The sequence below is a fragment of the Notamacropus eugenii genome, chromosome 3 (genome assembly GCF_028372415.1).
Source record: "Notamacropus eugenii isolate mMacEug1 chromosome 3, mMacEug1.pri_v2, whole genome shotgun sequence".
Classification (NCBI taxonomy): Eukaryota; Metazoa; Chordata; class Mammalia; order Diprotodontia; family Macropodidae; genus Notamacropus; species Notamacropus eugenii.
In genome coordinates, this window is record NC_092874.1 from 142,678,227 (window position 1) to 142,704,057 (window position 25,831).

A 25,831-nucleotide genomic window follows, 5' to 3' on the forward strand; every position below is an offset into this window, starting at 1 on the left:
GTTTAGAGTCATTTTTTATAGATTTTTTAGGGGTTTGGGGGGAAAGCTCTAGCTGATCTCTGCTTCTACTCTGGGCTCCACCCCTCACACACCAGAGAAATGATCCACTTGTTTTTTAGTATTAGTATTATTAATCTCCCGTTAATTTTTCATCTTTCTACTGTCCATTGTTAAATGTAGTTTTACTGCATTATGACCTAAAAGTATGTGGTTACTCTTTCTGCTATTCTGCATTTGGTTATAAGGTTTTTATTTCCTTTTACATGGTCATTTTTTGTCTAGGTTCCATATACTACTGAGAAAAAAGGAATATTCCTTTCTATTCCCATTCAGTTTTCTTCAGGCAGATATCATATCTAACTTTTCCAGAGTTTAATTTAGCTCCTTAGCTTCTTTCTTATTTATTTTATGGTTAGATTTATCTAGTTCTGAGAGGGGAAAGTTAATGTCCCCTCTAGTATAGTTTTACTTATTTCCTCTTGTAGCTCATTCAACTTCTTCAAAAATTCAGCTGCTATACCATTTGGCACCTATGTGTTTAGTATTGATTTAACTTCATTATCTATGGTACCTTTCAGCAAGCTATAGTTTCCTTCTTTGTCTCTTTTAATTAGATCTATTTTTGCTTTTGCTTTGTCTGAGATCATGATTGCTACCACTGCTTTCTTTGCTTCAGTTGAATCATAACAAATTCTTCTCTAGCCCTTTACCTTTACCCTGTCTGTATGTCTCTGTTTCAGATGTGTTTCTTCTAAGCAACATATTATAGGATTCTGGTTTTGAATCCATTTTGTTATCTGCTTGTTTTCATTCTATGCACATTTCTAGTTATCATAACTAATTGTACATTTCCCTCCATGTTATTTTTCACTTGTTTAGCCCTCTCTGTTTTCCCCCAACCTTTTCCTCCTCACAAGTGTTTTTCTTCTGATGTCTGCCTTCTCTTCTTTTTTCACTCCTCCCTCCCCATTTGATCATCCTTTACTTTCTTATAAGATAGATTTCCATATTCATCTGGGGGTATATATTATTCCATCTTTGAGCTGGTTTTGATGAGAGTAAGATTTAAATTTTGTTGACCCCCTCAAACAACCATCTTCCCCTCCATTGTAATAGCTCTTCATGCTTCTTTTATGTGGGATAATTCACCCCATTCAATCTCCCCCCTCCTTTTCCTAGTGCAATTTTCTTTCTCACCCCTTTACTTTTTGGAGTGAAAAGGTGACTATCAGAGTCACCTTATAGACACCCTCTGTCTACATATGCTCCTTCTAACTGTTCTTATAGTAATAAAGTTGTCAAGAGTTACAAATATTTCTTGCCATATAGAAATACAAACAGTTTAACCTTATTGAAAACCTCATGTTTTCTCTTTGTTGTTTCTTTTTTTACCTGTACATGTTTCTCTTAAGTCTTGTATTTGGAGGTCAAATTTTTTTATTCAGCTCTTGTCTCTTAATTAGAAATGCTTGAGAGCCCTCTATTTTGTTAAATGTCAATTTTCTCCCCTGAAAGATTATATTCAGTTTTGCTGGGTAGGTGAATCTTGGTCGTAATCCTAGTACTTTTGCCTTTCATTATATGATATTCCAAGCCTTCCAGTTCTTTATTGTGGAAACTGCCAAGTCCTGTGTAATCCTGTTTGTAGCTCTACCATATTTGAATTGTTTCTTTTTGGCTGCTTGTAATACTTTCTCTTTGATCTGTGAGCTCTGGAATTTGGCTAAGATGTTGGTGGGAGTTTTTATTTGGGGATCTCTTTCAGGCAGTGATCAGTGCATTCTTAAACTTTTATTTTGCACTATGGTTCTACCATGGCAGGGAAGTTATCTTTGAAAATTTCTTGACAGATATAGTCTAGGCTTTTTTTTTCAGTCATGGCTTCCAGGTAGTCCAATAATTCTCTAATGATCTCTCCTAGATATATTTTCTAGGTCAGTTATTTTTCCAGTGAGAAATGTCACATTTTCTTTTATTTATTTTTATATTTTTGATTTTTGTCTTATCATGTCTTGATGTCTCATAGTTATTAGTTTCCATTTGTTCTATTCTAATTTTTAAGGGATTATTTTCTTCAGTCAGCCTTTGTACTTCCTTTTCCATTTGGCCAATTCTATTTTTTTAGGGAATTATTTTCCTCAGTAAATTTTTGTGTCCCTGCTGATTTCTCCTGGGTATGGAATTTAGTTGCTGGTCTGCTTCAGGGGTGAGGTCTTTCTGCCTTATTGCTATAGTAACAGAGTCTTTCTGGTAGTCATCCCTAGAGGAAGGATCTTGTTGCTGGTTAGCCCCAGGGGTGAGGTCTCGTTGTTGGCCACTCACCAATGGTCAGCAATAGAGTCCATGCCTCCTTGTTGGCAGGGTCTCTGGGCTGGGACCTTGCTGTGTTGTACTTGCTTAGGGAGCTGTTGGTTTGCAGCAGTGTGGGGCCTTGCTGGTGAGTTGCCCCACACTTTGGAGTGTTGGTGCAGGCCCTCTGCTGTGAGGCTGGCTATTGAGGCTATTCATTGCTCCACTCCCACTCTAGTGAGACAGACCTTTCCTGCTAGGCTTGTAAGCTGATTCCCTCCTCCTAGATCAGTTCTGAAGTGGTGTTCTGATTGTTTCAAGGAGAATTTGAGAAGGTTTCAGAGGCTTCCTCCCTCTGTCATCCTGGCATCAAAAGTCACATAAGTATTCTTGATTGGAGTCTTTCCTCTAAATTTTTTAATATATAATTTAACATCAGACCAGTATTTTCTGTCGTTAGTTGCATGTATTTTATATGTGCATATAAATGTAAATATATTGCATTTATTTACTATTATAATACTTGATCACTTTAGAAAATGATAATATAGTGATAGTATAATCATGGCTGAGTTTTTATATTTGGGCTTTTATACATATATTAGCACAGTTGGTTATATCATAGGGTTAATCACCCGAAGATTTGGTTCATTCAAGAGTTACAAGTTACCCACTCTCCATTTTTTTGGCCATTGAGACTTGTACACATCTAAGCTTACTTGAATGTGTATTCACGGTTTCATGGAGGATTGAGGAAGAATGTAGAGATATCAATATTCCAAATCTTTTGTATCTATTTGTAAAACAACTTTTTATGGTGATTTGGATTGTCCTCTTTATATATGAATCACATTACATTATCTTGATATTTTCAAATATTTCAGAGTATAGGTTTATATATATTTTTGCCTAGCATTTCAAGATCAATTAATTAGCTAAGAAACATTTATTAAATGTGCCACTCATTGTGTAATATGCATGTATATTTCTATTTATATATATGTATTACAGATATAAAAGGAAAGAATACCTCAATGAGTTTGGGTTTTGCTAGGAGGATGCAACACATTGACATGGATACAGACTCACACACATATACACACATACATATATACACACATATTCATATATATACATATACAGACACACAGACATACATGTGTGTGTCCTTGTGTGTGTATGTGTATTTCTCTATGAATTTGGAGGTGGAATAATAGCTGGGAAATCATGAAAAAAATCATAAAAAGCTGGGAAATCAGGAAAGATTTTTGAAGGATAGGGGCCCTTGAGTTGGACATCACAGGCAACTTTGGATGAAAAGAGAAGGAAAACCATTCTAGGCATAGGGGATAGCATGTATAATGGAGTGGAGGCAGGAAATAGAATGGTGTATAAAAGGAAAATAAGGAAAATCAAGCAGGACAGAGCACAGAGTGCTCTTTTAAGCATATGAGTTAATTGAATTTTGTCTGGCAGTGATCCAGGCTTTTTTCCTTTAGTTCTAGGTTTGCATATATTATATGTGGATGTTTCCAATATATTTATGGGTAGATATAGATATAGGAGGACTCATCCTCTTTAGTTCCAATTTGACCTTAGACACTTTACTGGTTGTGTGATCCTGAGCAGGTCACTTTACCTTGTTTGTCTCAATTTCCTTATGGGTAAAATAAGCTGAAGAAGGAAATGGCAAATCACTTTAGTATCTTTGCTAAGAAAACCCCTAAAGGCACCACAAAGATTCAGACACAACTGAAAACAACTGAACAACAATAACAGCTGAAAAGATATAAATATACATAAATAAAATATGGTCATTTTAGTCTTTAGGGCTTTGGATGATATATTTTAATAATATCAGTAATGATTACAATAATAATTTAACACAGACACTGAAAGGCAGATAAAGTGATAACTTTAATTGTATTATTTTTTTTGGCCTGCTAATGTCTAGATTGAGCATTTTTGCATTATTATAATAATAGCTGTGATAATTATTATTAGCATTTCCATGTCCAGACACAGGACCTTTATCATCATCATCTAGTTTAAACTCCCCAACATTATATACTCTCTAAATTTTATGTTTTATATACATGTAAGTTTATATCTATCTCTTTCTTGGAAATGTATAACTGATGCAAGAGTTACAGCAAAATATCCTGTATCACACTAAGAAAAATAAATTGATTCATGTGTAATAATAAAGAGGATTATAGTATTAGTGTCTAGAGCTAACAAGCTTTAATTTTTAAATATAATTTCATATTTTTCAATGAACAAAAAAATCACTTTTTTCCTCAATACCATCTTCATCTCCAAATTGGAAAGACAAAAACAAAAGCAAAATTCTTGTAACAAATAAGCATAGTCAAGGGAATCAACTTTTCACCTTGGCCATGTGCAAAACATACATGTCCAATTTTGCATTCTGAGACCATCCTCTTTCTGTTTAGGAGGATGATAACATGTTTCATCATGAATCCTCTAGAACTGAATTGGTCATTATAATGATCAGAATTCTTCAGTGTTTCCCCATTTTCCTTTTTAATAAAAATAAAATTAACAGCAACAACAATAACGTAGAATTTACCTAGCACTTTTAAGACTTGCAAAGCAATTGACGTATATTGTCTCTTGACAGTCACAATAGTCTTGTGAGGTAGGTATTATTAATTCCATTTTATACTTGGTCAAACTGAGGCTGAGAGAGAATAAGTGGTTTGCCTAGGGCTACATTGCTAATTAAGTATCTAAGTCAGGTGTGAACTCATGTTTTTTTGACTCCATGAACTCTGTACATCATGGAGGATTGAGGAAGAATGTAGAGATATCAATATTCCAAATCTTTTGTATCTCTCCATTGTGATATGTAGCTGCCTTATGGGAACAAGAAGAACAGTTTCTTACTAAATGCCTTATTGTAGAATTCTTTTCTTTCACATTCATTTTGTTAAAAAAAAAGTATCTATTCACTAACTAGCTGTGAGATCCCAGGAAACTCACTTAATCCTGATTGTCTCCAAAAATATTTTAAAAAAGAGAAAAAAGTATAGATTGCACGTATGTTTAAAACCTTTTTATTGTTTCAAGTTTTCATTAAATTGTATTAGTAATCAAGTGTTAAAGTTTAAATAAAAGAAAATTATTACTTGGCTAGTGTAGAAAAATGTCTTATAATTTAAGTACATTAGTTGTTCAAAGCATAGAAAATCATTACTCTCGAAATGTTCTTGCATACTTGGCAGAGTCCAACAAGTGAAAGGTAATTTTGATTTAAATTTACATTGATGGAATCTAGTTTCATGGTGTACCACATTACATTAAATAGTATGGCTTATTATATCAGATGTTGCATTTATTGTCTTAAATAATCTATTTCAAGAAAATGTGAATGTATAATATTCCAATCACTGTATTGTTCCTTGGCTGTGCTAAAGCATGGAAAGTGTAATTCACTGTCATCTTCTAGTCACAGCTGTTCTCTACCCTTTTCATCTCAGGATCTCTTTAGACTCTTAAAAAATTTAATTTCTATTTACATAAGCTATATGTAGTAATATTCACTATATTAAAAATTAAACTTCTTAGTATTATTATGAAAATGGTTTTAACCCCACAGATGAAATGAAAGGATGGGGTCTTCCAGACCATAGTTTGAGAATTGCTGATCTAATTAATAAAATATTGAATCACATGAACTATTCCAAACCTTAAAAAGTTAGCTTTGAAAACGTTTTACATTTTTGTCAATATCATGTGTTAACATTTAATAAATGGCTGAGGAGGTAGCAACTTTCCCACTCCCAGCATAACAAAACATCGCTTTACTAATTGTTTGGGTAGTAGAGATGTGCTTTTGTGTTTTATGCTGAATTTTCAGGTAGTCTGCATCTGACATTTCAGGAAAGCTTTTTACTTAGAGGAAAGTAATAGTAAAGGAAAAGAGTTATGGGCAACTATACTTTTCAAGACCTTCTTACAGTGAATAAAAGAACATATAATTTCAAATTCTTTTTACTCAGTGACTAATAATAAGCTGCATAAGGACATATAAAGCACACTAAAAAATCAATAGTTTCAAAAAATTGAGAAATTTCCTTAAGCCTTTAGTGTCTCATCAGGTCAGGAAGATAGGTGATTGGACACATTACCTTATTCAGCTCACCTTAAACTTTAGGTATAGTATGCTTCATCTCCTATGTTAACTTTTTCCTCATTCTCATGTTATAAGCAACAATGGAGCTTAACATGTCCATTGAAGAAGTCTTTCAGATCCCTTCTTTGTTTTTCAGAGTCTTGGGAGCAAAAATAAATTCTTCACTTTCCACATTGCCCGTTTTGCATGAGAAATGCATATTATTTGAAGTCACTAAATTAATCTACAAATGCCAATTACCATTCCTTTTGGGAACTGGTAGAATAGGTAGTTTTTGGTTTTGTGTTCTAGCCTTTTGCAACTATTAAAATTTGAGGTTTTAGGATGAAATTTATTTGTAATACTTTGGTCCCTTCATATGAATAAAGTTTGGTTTTCCCTAATAACAATAATAAATTTGTATACTACTTTAAGTATCATAAGGCAATTACATATTTATATATGTCGTATAATATGTCTTCACAATTATGGAGTGGGTTTAACTATCCTTTTTTCCCCTTACAAATGAAGCCATCAATGCACTTACACATTAAATGATTTAACCTTACACACAGTTAACTGAAGTTGAAAGCAGAATTCAAATCCAGCTTTCTGTTTCTAATTTCTTCTATACTACATTGTACTTACAACATTTAAATTCTTCCAGATGGGCCAAGAATACAATTATTATATTCTATCTCTTCTTTCCCTTCCCAGTCTATTTCTGATGTAATTTTGGGAGCAGACTTGGGATCACTTATTTTTCTGTTGATAAAGAGTCACAATTATATTATAGATAATTACCATTATGTTGTAGTGATTCTTGAATTGGGAATGGGGGATAAATAATTTACTAAATGCAGTTTCTGATTCTGGAGTTCAATAAAGCAGCCCTCAAAGCATAAAATCTCTGAAAAGCTTTTCAAGGTTATTTGTAGTAAAGATTAATTTTTGGAAATCATGATAGCTATTCATTATTTTCTACTGGCATTTTGAATACAATTATTTTCTGTCAAATAGTTTAGTGTACTGTGTTTTAAATGAGATAATTAATACAATTTCATTTTCATTGTATCAGCATTGCTTAAACTCATTGCCAATAGTCAATCAACCATTCCCTTGGAAGCATTTTTTCCTATATCTTATCAAATTGACTTTTAAAATTTTATCTCACTAAAACTGGATACATTGACATGCCACCAATTTTCCTAGATTAGTTTTTTTCCAATTCCATTTGAAAATATTGACCAGGTTGGAAGCAATTTAGGAGGATATTTATATATTTTTTCCATCTTTAAGAACATATTCTTAAGAAGGTAAATGGAGAATATGATGTATGTTTTTGGCATTAGAAATGATGGAACTGAGTTGAAAACAGTTTCTGTTGTTCCATTAAGTGATAGTGTGGACCCATAGGTAAAATCAGGAGAAAATCTTCCAACTACAGTCATTGGGTTAAGGAAAAAAGTTGTAATGGTGACTCCTAGCAGCTATTTTTTGACTTGGCATAAACAAGAGAGAGGTCTTCTGGTTTCTTAAGGTGTGTATCATGTACCAGGGCGTGATGGATAACCACTTCACCCTTGTCAAATCTGATAGCCTCTATCCTTTCTTGGTGATTTCTGTGGAAAAAAATGACACTACCAGAAGGAACCTAAAAATGATTGTTAAGGATTACAAAGTCCTAGACAAGAAACTGAAAGCCTAAAGGTATACTCATAGTACCCCTTGTTGTTTGGTTGAATTTTGATTGAATGATTGAAGGTAGGGATTTTAGTAATGAAATGCAAATTTCAGATGTAAACTGCTTGTCAGGAATATGATACCTAAAAAGACATTTTTAAACAATAGCATGAATTAAATATAGCAATGATGGACTTGGAAACAAGAGCAGTTGAAAATATGCTTTCCTAGAGCTTTTTGAATCTGATCAAATTCATTAAATTGAAAATGATAGGGGAATGAGAAAACTGCATACACATATTTTACCAATATGTTATCCTAGAGAATATCAATTATAACACATGAAGAACAATAGTAATGGAGAGCAGTATTCCACATACTCAATATCACTGAAAAGAGCCAGCAGTAAAATTCATACCTGAGATGTCTACATAAAATGCATACTAATAATTAATAATAATAATACAATAGGTAATAAGCTGGCCTGAGGGGCATATCTTCTGATACCATATCTTCTATAACTTTAAGACTGTCCATGGGGTTTTCTTGGCAAAAGATACTGGAGCATTTTGCCATCTTCTCCAGTGGATCATTCTTTGTCAGAACTTTCTACAATGTCCTCTTTGTCTTAGGCAATCCTTCATGGAATAGCTCATAGTTTCATTGAGCAATGTAAGCCCTTCTGCCATGACCAGGCAGTGGTTACAGGTTGGGTGGTGGTGACCCTTTTCTTGTGGGATTTTCTTGGCCAAGATACTGGAGTGGTTTGCTATTTTCTTCCCCAGCTTATTTTACAGATAAAGAACTGAGCCAGCCCATGAGAGTTGCACTCTCTGAAGCATAGTTTGAATGCTTGGCAGTTCAGCTTGAGCAAGAACTTCAGTGTCTGGTAACTTATCCTGCCAGGTGATCCTTAGAATCTTCCTAAGGCGGTTCAAATAGAAGTGATTCAGTTTCCCGGCATGGTACTGGTAGACTGTCCATGTTTCACAAGCATATAGCAATGAGGTCAACACAAGGTCTCTGTAGACCTTCAGTTTGGTAGTCAGTCTAATACCTCTTCTCTCCCAAACTTTTCTTCAGAGCCTCCCAAATACTGAGCTAGCTCTGAAGCTAAGATGCAACAAAGTATGGATCAATTATGTGCTGCATCAACTTCATTGTCAATGTGTACATCCCTGGAAAGTACACTATCAAGGTAAGTGAACTTTCAAAACTTCTCCATTTGGTGTCATTGATGGTTCCATGCATGGATGGTGTGGTGGTGGCTGATGGAGCACCTATGTTTTCTTGATGTTAATCTATTAGGGCAAAATTAGTATAGGCAGCAGAGAATTGATCCATACTTTGTTACATCTCAGCTTCAGAGATTGCATTGAGTGCACAATCATGTACAAACAGAAAATCATGTACCAACACTCTCTCCACTTTGGTCTTGGCTTGTAGCCTTTTCAAATTGAAGAACTTATCATCAGCACAGTAGTTGACCTTGATGCCATGTTCATCCTCATTGAAAGCATTTGACAACATGGCTGAAAACATCCTGCTAAAAAGCATGGGGTCAAGGACAAAGCCCTGTTTCATTCCATTGGTGTCTGGGAAGGCACGAGAGCATTGTACACTATCCAGAACCTGGGGCAAACATGCCATCATGAAATTGATGTTCAATATTGATGAATTTCTCTGGAAAACCAAATTTTGACATAATTTTCCATAAACCCTCATGACTGACAGTATCAAAGGCCTTGGTCAGATCTACAAATGTTGTGTACAGACCTCTGTTGTGCTCCTGGCATTTCTGCTGGAGTTGTCAGGGAGCAAACACCATATGAACTGCTCCTTAGCCCTTGCTGAAGCCACACTGGCTCTCAGGTAGATGACCATCTTCCAGGTGAAAAATCAGCCTTTTATGGAAGACTCTAGCAAGAATCTTGCCAGCCATAACTAAGAGGGAGACCTCCCTGTGCTTGTCACAGAACAATCTATTCCCTTTACCTTTATAGAGGTGGACAATGGAGCATCCTTGAACTCCTGGGGGATAACCTCCTCTTGTCATATAACCTGGAAAATTTCAGTTAGCTTTTGTATGAGCAGTGGTCCCCCTACGTTGTAAATATCAGCTGGAATAGAATCAGCACCAGGTGCTTTGCCACTTGAAAGGAGACTAATAGAACTCAAAACCTCTTCTTCAGTTGGAAGTTCAGCTAAGTAGGGATTGACTTCAACCTGAGGTAAACGGGCAATGGCCTCAGCATTGATTGATGGTGGCCTGTTGAGAATAATATGGAAGTGTTCAGCCCATCTCTCTAGGATCATATCTTTATCAGTAATCAATATGGCTCCATCAGTACTGAGTAGTTGTGATGCACCATAGATTTTTGGCCCATAAATAGCTTGCAGGGAATCATAAAAACACTTTGGATTGTTACTATCAGCATAAACTGGATTTCATCTGCCTTGTTACGGAGCCAGGAATCCTGCATCTCTCTAAGCTTTGCTTGTACTTTACTTTTGATGGAATTAAATAATGCCTTCTTAGAGGTGGATGAACTATCCTGCTGGTAAATCCTGTAGAGTTCTTGTTTTTTTCTTTTAGCAACTTTTGAATTTCCCCATCATTTTCATCAAACAAGTCTTGGTGTTTGTGAGTGTTCTGATCCAGATCAGCAAATGCAGCACTGTACACCAAATCTTTGAAAGTCAAACCTCTTAAGTCAAGTAGTAACTGAAGGAAGACTTTTTTTTTTTTTAGCATTCCTGACAAATGATCATGCTTAAGCAGAATATATTTTAAAAGGCTCATCCAAATATGAATATGGAACCAAAATAAAATAAGGAAAGAAAAATAAGCACAAATGTTACTTAACTTTTGTTATTATTAGTAACCTTATAAAGTTTCCCCATTTTAAAATAAATTTCTTCTTCAAATTCTTTAATTTACTCCTTTTCTCTGATAGATTTTTCCACCCTTTTTCTACCATGGACATAGTCATGCTACTGAATTTATCTCCCCCTCCCCCAGTGTGCCCCTTCTGAGTTCACAAGCTTAGAAATTCTTTTATGTGATCACATTCTATTCTTATTCCTCATTTCTCTCTGTCTTGCAACCACTAAACCTGTTCTTTGTCCAAACCATTAACTCCAGGACTTCATCCATCTGTTCTTTCCCAGGCCATCACCCCATGCACTGGCTGCACTCTCCTCCTTTCATATTTTGACCCCTTGGTGAACTAATTCAACTCTAGCTTCAGCATCATTAGGTCCCTTATCTAGATCACCTTAAAGCAAAAGTCAACCTTTAAAATTGAAATTCATTAAAATTTAGTTGGTATAAAATGTCCTTAGGTAACACAGATTCCCAAAGTATTATAACAAAGTAATTCTTAGTTATTGCAGAATTCCTAGCTATCACAAAATACTTTAGTCAAAATATGTTGTAATGGAATCTCACATTGGTAACAGTAAGAGACTGATCACAGAAAAATACTACTGCTTTTATAATCCTTTTAAACAATGGGAATATCTTAAGGTGAATATTACATAGCTTCCATAAATATCTGCATATGTTCTAATTCTAGATGAAAAATAATATTTGATTTCCCAGTAAGATTACACAAAAGAGTTCATATATTTTACTGGCCACTTGCTATTGATCATAGAAACTTGCTATAGAAGGAAAAAGCAGGGGCATGTGACATACCAAATATGACAGGATGAAACATCCTTGACTCTGTTTGAATTCAGGTAAGAGTGAAATTCTCCAATCATACAATATCTGTTTCATAGCCAGACTCAGGAATAGTCAGGTGGGAAACATTTCTTTGAAAGGAACACAATGGGGAAACTGAGCTGGGAAGATCCCATCCTAGATTGAGGCTAGAATTATCCCCTTGGCCTTTCCTTTGCAGATGCAAATTTAAACCTGTTGACAGTAAAGTATCACATTCCCTCTGAGTAGCTAGTGGCAATTCTCTCAGATACTGATTAATGTGGTCAACAATATCCAAATTCAAACTCAAAACGAAATTATTTATGGTTCCAAGTGCTCTTTACCTTAAATAGCAAGTTTCACTAATCATAGAGCCAGATACAATTATTCTCACTCTCATGGAGTTGCAATAAGCAATAAATATTTACCAAAACCCACATGCATAAGGGATTTCATTTAACATCTTTCCTTCTCAAATTTAAGACTTATCCTGGTGTAAAAGGCAATTGTTAAAAATCCTTTTTATGTATTACATCTTCTGAGCAAGTCATATTCATTATTTAGGAACTACATAATGCAAACAAGTTTCTTTTCTGGGGCTGATGATCTTACCCACCTGGATGGTTTCCAGGGGCCTTAGCAATTTTACAAAATAAGGGGAATCAACATGGACCCCAGGGAGGGGGCTGTTGTTAGTGTCCCTGCCTGCCAACATACAGGAGGACTGTTCTGAATGGGCAGAGGCAATCTGGATAAAGTTTTCACCCAATTCCCTCCTTTCCATACACAGTAATCAATTTACAATTCTAGGTTTCAGCATTAAAATAGTAACCCCAAATAACTTAATTAGCAGTCTTACAGCTTTCATAAGTGATAGCCAGATTGTTTTAGCTGTAACCTCTTTAACAGGCAAAGGTAAAAATATCTAGTTTTCTAAGTGGCAGTTATAAAACATTATAAGATAAGGTTAGCAAGGCTGATAAAGTAACATAACTGATTTTACACAATTTTTCCAACATGTTTTAGTTTCACCAAAATTTTGATTAAAAATTGCTTTGTCTAACACCGTTTCTGACTCATAGTGGTCATTCAATTTTTATAATATAAGAGAATTTTATATATCATATTTATTTATAATTTTGTATGTATTTATAAATTTTTATACATATATATGTATACACATGCACAATTTAGAAGAACAGTAGTAATGCAAACAGTAAATTTTAGATAGCATTAATTGTATTTCCAAACCATCACATATAAAATTTATTAATAGAAGATTAGGCTTACCAAATGTAGAGGTTGGTGAGCTTGTGATCTCCTACTGTCCTGGCCCATCCCCTACTCTTCCCATAGTTGCAGAGGCTGATTATGGGAGAGTCAGGGATTTGGGAAGGGAGAGAAAGAGGGACTCAGGACCATGGTATGCTGGGAAATTGTGGAGTCCAGCACCTGAATTAAATATCTGGGGCACCATTGATGAGGGGGTTTTGGTGGATAGGCAAGAGGGTCCTTAGGGACCCTTTCCATAGGGAAGTATGAACTTCCTGATAAGGGTTACTCAGTTTTGGGGAACTTGGAGCAGAAGTTCCAAACTCTGGTGTTGTGGGAGCAAGAACTTGGGGGTTTGAGAGGAGAGGTTCCTCTGCTTGCCTAGAGGGATGGTCTTCAGGGTGCCCAGGGACCCAGGACTATTGCCAGCGAGGCCTTGATATAGCTGCTATGCCTCCCCCACCTTTCTTTTGTCAGGTGGGGGAGGGTAATTCAAATTCTTTGCTGTACTTTAGCAATCTCTTTCCTTGATCTGCCAAACATGAATTCCTTACCAAGGCATCCCTTGTCTCTCAGGAATTGTGCCAGAGCCTGGAATGATAGGAGTTAACAGAATCTGCCAAAATGATTTTAGCTTTTCTAACTATTCACTGAAGTCCTAACTCAGTGTTCAGAGTTAGAACTATAGGGTGAAAGATCTTAATGGTTCTAACTTTTACTCAAGCAAACTTCACTTCTGTGTCCACTCCTGAAAAGTTTCTTTGAAAGTGAGGGTTTGAATCTACCATTCAAAGTGATGGGAGCTCTGGAAAAAGACTGAATGGTGCCTAGTCCCTTCTTGTTTACTGAAGAGCTCTGTCTCTGAGGTGTCTCTTTTTTGGATCTATGCAGTTTCTCAGTTTGCTGAAGTGCCAAATAGTATAATAAATTCTGACCTATCTTAAACACCAAATTTGGAGTGACACTTTTCACTGAAAATATGATCAGAATGAATTTAACTACCACTAGACAATTTTTCTCCCTTTAGGTTAGGCATGAAATAATTAAATGGTAGTCAATCTGCCTCTCTGATATGAGGGGAAAAGTTTCCCTGCTTTCTCGTCTTTCTCTCCACCTGCAAAACCTGGCCAGGGTTAGAAGATAGAAAGAGAGAGAATTGTACCAACAACTTTCCAACAATTTTTAGGCCTTTTATGCTTTCCTTAAACTTCCTACCCTTGCTGTTCTCTTTCCTACATTCTTACTTTCTTGCCTTTCCTTCTATCTATTTATTCCTTCTGATGGGCTTTGATTAAAGTTCCTTATAAGCACATACCTTATTTCTTTCTGTTTCTGACCTTGCACTGCCTTTAGCAATCACATAAACTAAGCAGTGTAAGTTTTGTCTCTCTTTCTCTCTCTTGTCTATCTGCTTCTCTGATGATGTAAGCAGAGAGGAGGAAGAGGGAGAAGGAAAGAGATAACCACATTCCAAAGTCCAGCTGTCTGTGTTAACACAGACATGCTCATTCTCACAGACACAGACAGAACATATACAGACAATGAAAGCAAGAATCCAAAAGCTCATAGAGGATTGTCAGAAATCCTTTGCACAAATCAGACAATTTTGTTTGGCTATCCAGATCATAACTGAGGCCATGTAAAATGTTCTTTATGGTCTTGGAGACCAAGTTTCCTAGGGGTGATTGAGGGGTGGAGACTGGCCCATCCTTTTGCCTATAAACCTTAGAGATGAGTATAGAGGGAGAAGGGTACCAATGGAGCACCTGTAGCCTATCTCACCTCTTAGTATCCCTAGTGGGAGTGCCACACATGAATTCCTTACCAAGGTATCCCTTGTCTCTCAGGAATTGTGCCAGAGCCTGTTGAAGGTCCCATCCAAACCTCACTAAGTCTTCCTAGCAACTTAAGGGGTGAACCTCAACTACAAGGCTAGGAGGGGGAAGGGCTTGGGAAGCTTAAGGGAAAGGGGAAGAAAGGGGAAGCTTACCTTGACTTGAAGAATGCCTGGGACCTCAGAGTGTGCCCTGCTTTGAGTGCCAAAAATATGAAGAGGGCTGGAAGGAGGAGGGGGAGAATGAGACCCTGGCAAAGACCTGAGTACAAGGTCAGGTTGCTTGGAGTGAATTTACAGACTCAAACATTCTTGAGGTCAAGGTAAAGATTTATTATGCTTTTCATCAGGCAAGAGTTCTCAGTGAACCTGTGATTTGAATGGGGTGCAGGTAAAGTTTATATAGGCTATTCTGTAGTAAAACATGTGCCAAACATGCTAACTAGTTGATTCATGGAGGGATAAGGGAATGGTTAAGGAGTGTCTAGTTCTTAAAGGAACATGCACTTTTAGTATCTATTGTGTATTTTACCCAGAGTTCTTAGTGAAATAGCTCAACAAAGGGGCTACATGGAGGTGTGGTTTTAGGCCTGAAACATCACTACAATCAACTAGTAGTCAGAACTGACTAAGGAATACCACAGGCTGCTCTCATCAATGTCTTGTTAGACAAGATAAATGTAAGGGAGTATAGATATGTCAAAGTCTAAGATACATGTGATTGGTCAGTCAGTGAGTAGTAAATGTCATTATTACCCAGTACGCAGCCATTTCAGCCAGTACACAGCTGGCTAAGGCTAATAAATTCCATAGGTGAAGCTGGCCACTGTATCAGGAAAGGAGTGATTGTTGCTGGGGCAGGTGGTCCTTGAACTGGGGATAAACTGCCTAGCATAGTATTTTGAGGCTAAGGATAAATGTGATTTTAGGATTGGGGTCTAAGCACATGCACCCAACCACCCCATCAGTACCCTCCTCCTCCTAGTCAACCAGGGTCATGGCAGTATTTTCCTTGCCTTATCACTGTCTCTCACACCCCATGTCCAAACATTTAGCTAGTCTGGTCATTTCTACTCTCACAACCTCTTTTGTAGTTGCTCCTTTCTTGCCTCTGATATTGCTGAAACCCTGCTTCTCATTCCTGTACTACTGTCATAGCCTGCTCGTTGATCTCTTTGCTACAAGCATTTCCCCACTCCAGTTCAAACTCCATTCATCTGTCAAATTGATCTTCCTAAACTGCAAATCCAATCGTGTTACACCTCCCATCTCCATTTATTCCACTCTGATGTCTCCCTGTCACTTCCAGGATCAAACATAAAAAAATCCTCTGTTTAGCTTATAAAGTCCTTCCCACTTACTTAGTTATCTAGTGATACTGGCTTCTATGCTTTTCCTTGCATGAGATGATACATTTCCTGACTGAACAGTTTCATTGGCTATTTCCATTCATGGAACATTGTCTCTATCTCCATTTTCTAACTTTCCTGGTTTTCTTCATGTCACAGCTAAAGTCCTACTCAAAGAAACCTTTCCTGCTCCCTCTTAATTTTAGTGCCTTTTATTATCTCCATCATTCATTATCTCTAATTTATTCTGATAGTATCTTATTTGTACATCTTTTTTTGCATGTTATCTCTCCCATTATACCATTAGTTGTATGAGAATAGGGGTTCTCTTTTGCCTTTCTTTGTATCCCCAGCAGTTATTATAATGCTGTGCTTAGTATAGTGTTACATGGTAAGCACTTAATTAGTAGGCTAGTTGACTTTTTCCCAAACAAAAAATATAAACATTATTTTTGCATGTTGTCCATTTCCATTGCAAAACTTATTCAAAAAGTAGACATTTGCCTACTGCCATAACTTGAAGAATATTCAAGTCTTTTCCTGTCAAAGAGTCTGAAATTCCCATGTTACAGCTTTGGGTTAGGGTATTGAACTGTATTTTTTAAAAATAAAGATGCCAATGTGATGAGTTACCAAGTCTTATTAATTCTACTTCTACAGCATTTCTCCCAATTGTACCTTTCTTTCTATTCACAAAGTCATCACCCTAGTTGAATTCCCTATCACCTTCCACCTGAATTACTGAAAACAGCATCCAATGGGCTTGTTTTCATCTAACCTATGCCCTCCCCAATCCATCCTCCACAGATTCCCCAGATGATATTCCTAAACTCAGATCTGATCATACCCCTTTCTGCTTATGAACCTTCAGTAGCTCCCTATTACCTCAAACACAAAACGAACTCCTCTGTTTAGAATTGAAGACCTTTAATAACTTATGCAAAGAAGAAACAAAATAAATCATTTAATGCAGATACTATGATGGTTTATTTATTTAGAGAACTCTAGAGGGTCAGCTAAATTAATTGCGAAATTAATTGCATAAATTAACAAGATATAAAATAAACTGTAATTTATTTACTTACAATCCAGCAGGAGTAGACAGAAAACGAAATTACATTCAGAATAATTACAGAAAGTACAAATATCTGGGAATCTACTTACCAAGACACGCGGAGGAATTAAATGACCACAACCACAATGCACTCTTTATGGGAATAAAGGAAGACATAATTGTTCATGATGATAATAAAAATATTTTAATGATTATAATAAAAAATAAAAAATTTTATATAAAAATCATTTTATGAATTCAGTGTCTCACAAACCTATTAAAGGCTTATTTTATTTGTCCACAAATATAATTGCAAAATTTATGCACAAGGAACAATCAAGAATCTCAAGGGAAACGATGAAAGAAAAAATGGGAAGGAAGAGTGCCTAACAGGATCAAATTTCAAACCACACTACAAATTGGTTATCATTAAAACCATGCTACTGATTTAAAAAAATAGAAAAATTGTTAGTCAAACAGGTTAGTTATACAAGATTTAAAAACAATTACCCATAGCAGCATAGTGCCCAGTAAATCCAAGGATACCAACTACTGGAATAAGAACTTACTTTTTAATAAAAACTGCTGCATAAATGGGGAAACAATCTGACAGAAATAGGCTTAAATTACTGTTTCACTCCATATACCACAATGAACTTCAAATGAATACCTCACCTAGTTATAAAGCTTATAATTTATCTATAACTATATTGATAAGCTATCTGTTTGGCTGGCTGTCTTTCTATCTACCTATCTGGGAATGCAATATCTTTCACAACTATTAATGGAGAAGAATTCTTGAGCAAACAAATGTATATTTCAAAGAGGCCAAAGACAAAGGAAAAAACTCCATATGTACCAAAAAATATCTGTAGCGGCTCTGTTGTGTTACAGGAAAGGACTAAAAATAAAGTGGGTGCCCTTCAGTTGGAAAATGTCTGAACAAATTTATGATGTATATATTTTAATGGAAAATTATTGAATTCTATAAATTTGAATATGATGGAATTCAGAAGACCTTTGGAAGACTGTATTGACTGATACAGAATGATGTAAACAAAATCAATTTACTCAATGACTGCAAAAACATCCAGATAAAGTACTCTGAATGAGTTCAGGACTTTGATCCCTATAGTGACCAGTCATGACTTCAGAATAGTGATTACAGATGCTTCTTTAGGCAGAAAGGTGTTGGTCGAGAGCTACAAAACAAGTCACGCATTTTTTAGACATAGTCAATGTGTGAATTCCTTTTACGTGACAATTAATTGTTACAAGGGAGAAGGACCATTGTAGAAGGGAGTAGGTAAGTAGTGACAGTGATGCAAAAAAATACTCAAAAAAACATTTAAAAGATATGAAGGAGACAGCATAAAGAAGTTGAGAAAGCAATATGGACAAGTCAGGAATTGTTAAATTTATTATGTTCTTAAAGAAAAACTACATGTAAAAAAGGTTCATGATTTCATATATAGTCATCTTTTTCCATTTTTTGCTGTTTAAGTTCATTATATTAAAAAAACCAAACTTTTAAAGAATTTGTAATCTGACTCTAATCTGTCTTTTCAGGTTGATTACACATTACTCCCCATCATGGATTTTTTAACCCTGACTGTTTATTTATCATTCCTCATGTTCAGTATCCATTTTCATCATGCATACCTTGCACAAGATGACCCCATGCCTGGAATATCCTTCCTTACATCTGTTTCGTAGGATCCTTAGTTCATCTCAATAAGATGTGACTCAAGGGCCACCTCTTTTGAAAGGCAACTTCTGATTTCCCCTGTTGTTGGTGCTCCCCTTCTTACCTTGCCCCTAAATTTAAAAAAAAATTATTATCGATATATTTCATATTTATAAATGTTATTTTCCTAGATAAAGTATAAAGTTATTTAAGAAAGAGACTTTTTTTCTTTTTTATTCCAAGTGCCTAGTACAGTGCCCAGTAAAAAGTAAGAGCTTAAAAATATACTTGCTGATCTCATTTGAAAATGTGATTATTTGGAACTTTGGGGTGGGAATGGGAATGTACAGGAAATGTAACATTTAAGCTAATATCAACCATTATGTAATTATCTAGCTAGTTAACAAGACCTTGAGGTAATTTAAACTAGAAATTATATATTTTTTCAGGGATTATGGAAAAAAATAAATTCTGGGGAAATTAGGACTTGTTGACTTTTCACGGAGAGACTCTGGGCAGCCAGAGGACATGATGAGTATGATAGGGGTAAGATCGTAGAGGTATAGAACCAGAAAATATTTTACGGATTATCTAGTCTCTACTTCCTATTTTGCAGATGTGGTTAATGACTTATCAAGGTCACATAGCTAATTAGTAGTAATAGAAGCAGGTCTAGAAGCAAAGTCTTCTCTCTTTCAGCTGAATACATTGCATTATCAGAAGAGAGTAAAGGAGAAGAAAGGATAGAAATTGTGTGAATCAGGGGCAGCGACAATGAACATGGCCTGGTTTTTCTTCATGGCTTTTGTTAGGGTTGACTATAACCAATCAACCAATCAATAAATCTGCATTTATTAAGTGTCTACTATCTGCATGTTTTAAGTACCAAATACCATGTCAAGCAATGGAGATATAAAAATAAAAGTGAAATAGTAGGCAAGAACTTATATTCTGAAAAGAAGGTGGGGAATTAGGGCTGGAGGGAGAGACAGAATGTCCATACCATAAGAATGTAGATGATACACAACATATGTAGAATGTCCATACCATAAGAATGTAGATGATGACAGAGGAGTTTGGAGAGGGAGCACATCAGTTACTGGGATGATCAGGAAAGGCTTTGTGAAGATAACTTGAACAGAAGCAAACCAAAGATTCTGAAGAATGGCAGTGAGGAGGAAGTGTATTTACTTTGGATCTGACTGTTTATTCCTTTGGAAACAAGACTTTGCCAGTGAAATCTTAGAGAGTTGCCTAGTGTGATAAAATGATTTGCCCAGGATCACAAAGTCAGTCTGTGCTAAAGGCAAGAGTTGAACTCATTTTACTGGCTCTAGGGGAAGATCTCTGTGCAACATACTACCCTAACCCTCATCATATTTTAAAATAAAACATATAAACGATGATAAATCTCATATTTTTACTATGGAAATTTTCAATTCAAGTGCTGATTCATGTACATACTCAACACTACATTTTTGTAGATTGTCCTGGGTTTAGTTTGTTAAAATGCACAAACTGACCATTGTATATTGATAACTCTATAACCTAAAAGCCTATTTCTCAAAAGAATGAAGACCTATTTCTTTTCATATATGTAAAGTTAAGATATTAATCTCTCTTTCCTGGGTGAGTCACTTAACTTGAGTCTGTCTCAGTTTCCTCAGCTGTAAAATAGGAATAATACCACCTACCTCCCAGGTTGCTGTGAGGTTCAAGTGAGATAATATTTGTAAAGTGCTTAGCACATAGTAGGTACTTAGGAATACTTGTTTCCCTTCTTCCTCTCTTCCCCCCCTCTCTTCCTCTCTCTTTTCATCCCTCCATCTCTCTTCCTTTCTTAATAAACAATGATCGTGGAAACATTTGTGATATGGTTTGGTATGAAGATTGTATGTTAATTCTTAGATCCATAATCTGGAAAAAAAAATGGTCAAGACCATATTGAATGGAAATGGTATGATATGATGTGATATGATATGATATGACATAATATAATACATAATATGACATAACATAAATATAAATAATACATACATGTGTATGTGTGTACATCATGTGTAAGTTCTACTACTTAGAAATACGTATTTTTAAAATAGGATTTTTGTTTAAATTGAGTATGTTAATATTATGTATAGACTTTGCCATTGCTACTTTTTATTATTCCTTATTTAGCATAAATGAAAATGCAGCAGAATAGTAACTGATATAGACTTACAGCAGCATTTCATTAAAATTGAATCCTCTGTCACCTATTTTCAGCATTCTAAAAACAAACTTATGTATCAAAATTTAACCATTAGGATTGTAGTTCAAATAAAATTGAACAACAGACTTTCCAGGTGGATGTCCAGATTCTCAGAAATAATGACTAACTGAAGCTGTTTGAGAATATAACAGAATTGAGCTTATTTTAAGCTCTTGTGAATTCTTTTGGACATTAGAGAATGAACCCCACTAAAGATTACAATTGGATTTTGAATAGGAAAAAAACCCCAGCAGTTCAACAAACAAATATATACAGACACATGTGTATATATGTGCCCACACATATGTGTGCATATTCACATACGCACATATATGTTTGTAGGTACGTATACAGTGGTAATACCCGGAGGCTATGCAGTATTCATTTTCATAATTTTCTTACCTCTAAGGAAAATTTGTGGAAATATTATATTTTTCATTAGAACATTAATTGACTATCTTGTAGACTCTCACAAAAGGAAAAATAGTCTTCCTTTTGAAATGATTGTATGATTTGGCAAAAAGTAAGATTGAGAGTAGTCCTTTTGCTGTGATACAGTATTTTTTGTTATTTTGTGAATTTTGGTTTCTTTTTTAGTTTGGAAAAAAGAATTATATTAAAAATGTTTATTTTTATATGTTCTTTGTAATTGGGACAGGAATATATTTAAGGGACTTCATGTAACTAGAGAAATATCACAAAACCTGGAGATAATTAGAAGAAAATTTTTGTCATTGTGAAACAATGCATCTGTTTATAAAGGAATAATTGATTTAAATGATTTTCAATGATTCTAAACACAGAACTCTCTTTCAAGTGAAATTTTATTTATTTAATTAACAGATATTTATTTAATTCCTTCCCACCTAGCCTCCCCATTGAAAAATAAAACAACCTTAATTAAAAATATACAAGGTCAACTAATAAAAAAGATTTTGTATTGCTCTTTTCCAAAAATATATGTATAACTCATTCTGTTCCCTAAGATATTGAACTCTTTAACAAGTTTCTTTCTCTTTTGTTGTTAGTAGGTAACATGAAATACTTGAAATAAATAAAAACCTTCGAGTTGAGAAGTCTATCCAGTTGGGTTATGAGTGGAATCCCTGAATCCTCTCAACCCAGTCCTTGAACACGATTTTCATCAATTCACTCTATTTCCTTAGTGTTTTTTTCCTTTAATGTGCTGACCAAATGTAGTGCTTGGGAATAAGGAAAAATGGGTACCTGAAGGAGAGCTTCAATGAAAAGGGAGCATGTGCCAGAGCTTGTTCTTGGTTTCCCGTGTTCTTTACCTTTTCTTTTGCTCTGGGAGAAGAAAATGTCATTACGAATGTAATTTTTTTCTTTTTCTAAAAATATGTCTTATAAACCTATTATTAATACTGAAGGAAAATGTCACAAATAGAGAGAAATGAAGTAAAAAAACCCAGGATGAACATATTCTCAGCCTTTTAGACAAACTGGGACCAATCCTCATGAGAACAGCATATATAATTATACTACAAATATGGCTATTTATATGACTGTGTGCTTCTACATACATGTTACTTAAAATAGTAAATATTATTTTTCATTTTATTAATTTGAGATTATTTGAATTCAGCAGCATAATTCAACTCTGTGTAAGAATAACTGATAATTCTGTTCTGTATGAAAGTGTATATCCCATTAGCAAAATGTTACTTAAATTTGGGACAATAGGGGATTTTGAGGAAGATTCCGGAGGCAGCGTTTGGGAGGTTCTATGCATTGTTTGAATGTGTAGTAGCGATCTCTGAACTATGTGATTGGGTGGCCTCTTCCTTTGAACATACTTGCATAGTCCCTTTCTACTATTTTTTTTTAAATTAAAATAGATCTCTTTCTTTTATCAAATTTCTGCCTAAAAATCAACTCCAAATACCCTATACAGGCTTTTGACTTTGGATACATCATGGAATTCCAGTGTATAAAGGATTACTTACAAAGTCACAATGAGCATGATTGATTTAGTCATAAATATACTAGAGGTTAGGCTTCCAAATGATTGCCCTCCCCTTCAAAGCAGTCATTTTGTGAAGCCACATATTTATTTCCATGTAGCTGTCATTACTCAAAAGAATTTTGGAACTACTCATTTTGAGTTACCATCAGTGCTCTTGGCATGGTCTTTTGAATAAGCCTAGGGGTGCCAGCAATTTATCCTTTAAGAACCAATTTGGCTTTTAGAAATATCCAGAAGTCATTCAGAGTCTGGTTTGGTGAGTAAGGTAGCTTGGTGTAGAGAAAAGAACACTGGACTGAGGTTAAGAAACATTGGACTCCAGCTCTGACTGTCTCGCTAGTTGGCTGATCTTGGGCAAGTCAATAGACATCCCTGTGTCTGTTTTCTCATCTGAAAATGAAGAAATAATACTTGTAGTATTAACTATTTCATATAATATATATCAGAAAAGTTTTTTTCAATAAAATTGAAAGTTATTTAATTGTGAGTCATTTTTATTAAGATTAGTCATCATGCTGAGGAAAGAAAAGTATGGTTGCACACAGAGATTGATTTTCTAGAACGTGACAACTGGTTCTAATGGTACTCACAGAGAAAGAGTTTGAATACTCTTTTGAGTAAACCCAGATCATTTAAATTAAGTATATAGTCTTGTGAGGAAGGGAAATGCATTTGTTTGAATATCTATAAGTCTTGGTCATTTGTCAAAGACCAGGAATTTTGTGTGAATACTACATTGATATGAATTCTACAGGCGGGTTACTGCCAGCATTAGGTTGCAGATACTTTGTTACCATTAGCCTTTCCTGCAGTCTTTCAGACCTCTACCTCCACCTGAATCCAGTCTAGTTTCACCTCTTTTTCATCTCTGAAGGGTAGTAGAAGTATCTACTAGATTTTTTTTTGCCAGTGAAATAGTGTTTATATTACAACCTTAAAACTTTGATCAGACATGGGTGACTGTTGTAATTGAGAGATTAGTAGGGCCTGTCATGAAATAGTCAGTTTGATGAAGAATGTCCCCTGCTCTGTCTTTTACTGGGTGGGTATCCACAACACAGTTAGGATGCATTGACAACTATGTAGGAACTACAGTGAGGTGGGAGGGGCAGGGCAATCTATATCTGGAGATTAAAATGTCATTGGTGACGATGATCATGCAATTGAATGACCATATAGATCAGGAGGTATTAACCTTTTTTTGGGTCATTGACCCCTTTGGCACTTTGGTGAAGTCTGTGGATCTCTCCAGAGTGATGTTTTTTTCTTTTCTTTAAATACTTGAAGGTTGTACTTAAATGTCCGAATAACTTTCAGTTAAATGCTAGTGAAAACAAATATGTATTTTTTTTCTCATCCACTGGACCCCTTGGGTATCTGAATTCCAGGTTAAGAACCCTTATACAGAGGAGAGGAAAAAGAGGGTTGTTTTAGGACTAGAAAGAAACTAAGGACTATATGAGGGAAATATTACAATAGGCAGGGGGTATATTCTAAATGTTGGTTAGATAGAGACCATAGTCAAGGAAGGGTTCCCCAAACCAGGTCTGTGTTCCCAATGCAGATACCCTGTTTACCCATCTTGGTGAAGCAGGGAGCAAGCAGCTTAAGAGAAGAAATCTGCAGGTGAAAGAAAAAGCAGCCTGAAAGGTATGGTAAAGACATCCCCTGTTTCCACTTGAGGGAGCATTTTTCTTGGGGTCAGAAAAGCCCTAACATTCATGAGCCATGATTAATTCTGGTATCTCATGAAGTGATATTTTTCACCATTTCGCAGAGTGTGTGCCTCTCTTTGAGGAAGATCCTATGTATAGTATATATATGTGTGTGTGTGTATAAGTTATGAATATATTCATATATACTCAGGCTCTTTTTCTACTAATCTGTTTGAGGGCAGGGACAATTTCATTTCTTTTGTCTTTGCATGCTTAGTACCTAGCATCATGCCTAGCACATAGCAGGTACTTAATAAATTCTTGTTGATTGATTAATTGGTGCAAATGGTCACAGAAGAGGCAGACATAGTAGGAGGGATTGGTCTGAAATTCCATTGATGCAGAAGGCCCCTCAGTATTGGGGTAGTGTTTGAAGAGCTACAGCTTAGGCAGCACAATTCCTTTTTCAGATGTTAGATCAGTGCACTTCACCTATAGGGGCAAGGCTTCAGTCCACACCCTCTCTCCCCTCAACTGTGTTATGACAGCTAGACCTTGGAATCAAGGTAACCTGTAGAAAGGGACCAACCTCTTTTGTCCAAGGGAACTTTGTTTATAAGAAGGAGGGGAAATCCCTAGCAGACGCCTCTGCCCCAGATGAAGAAATAGTTAAAAAAAAAAAAAAAGAAGGTACAGAGTCAGCAGCCTTCCCTTTTCTGGTACAACACTAAAGGTAGACCTGGGGCAGAGCACAAAAATATAGCGCTCATTAGTAATGAGCTGCTCTACATTTGGGAACAAGAAAAAAGTCAAGGAAAGGGTGTGGTGGACATTGGAGCCCTCAGATATATAGTGTGTTTTTTTCATTTCTGTGGATCAGACACCACTAAGGAAAATAAATTGCCAATCATGAATAGTAGGGTGTA

At 35.6% G+C, this 25,831-nt stretch overlaps 1 long non-coding RNA gene across 4 annotated transcripts in view; it reads right to left on the reverse strand.

Moving 5' to 3' along the window:
• The window catches only part of LOC140533372 (uncharacterized), an 88,608-nt gene that overhangs the window by 47,472 nt on the left and 15,305 nt on the right, over positions 1 to 25,831 (reverse strand). For 3 of the 4 annotated variants that reach the window (XR_011976898.1, XR_011976897.1, XR_011976899.1), the window contains exons 3-5: positions 22,491 to 22,571; positions 18,991 to 19,146; positions 17,439 to 17,481 (exon numbers count right to left, since the gene is read on the reverse strand). This is a non-coding gene — a long non-coding RNA (uncharacterized lncRNA). The remainder of the gene's footprint in view (positions 1 to 17,438; positions 17,482 to 18,990; positions 19,147 to 22,490; positions 22,572 to 25,831) is intronic. The other variant, XR_011976900.1, reaches the window with a different exon arrangement.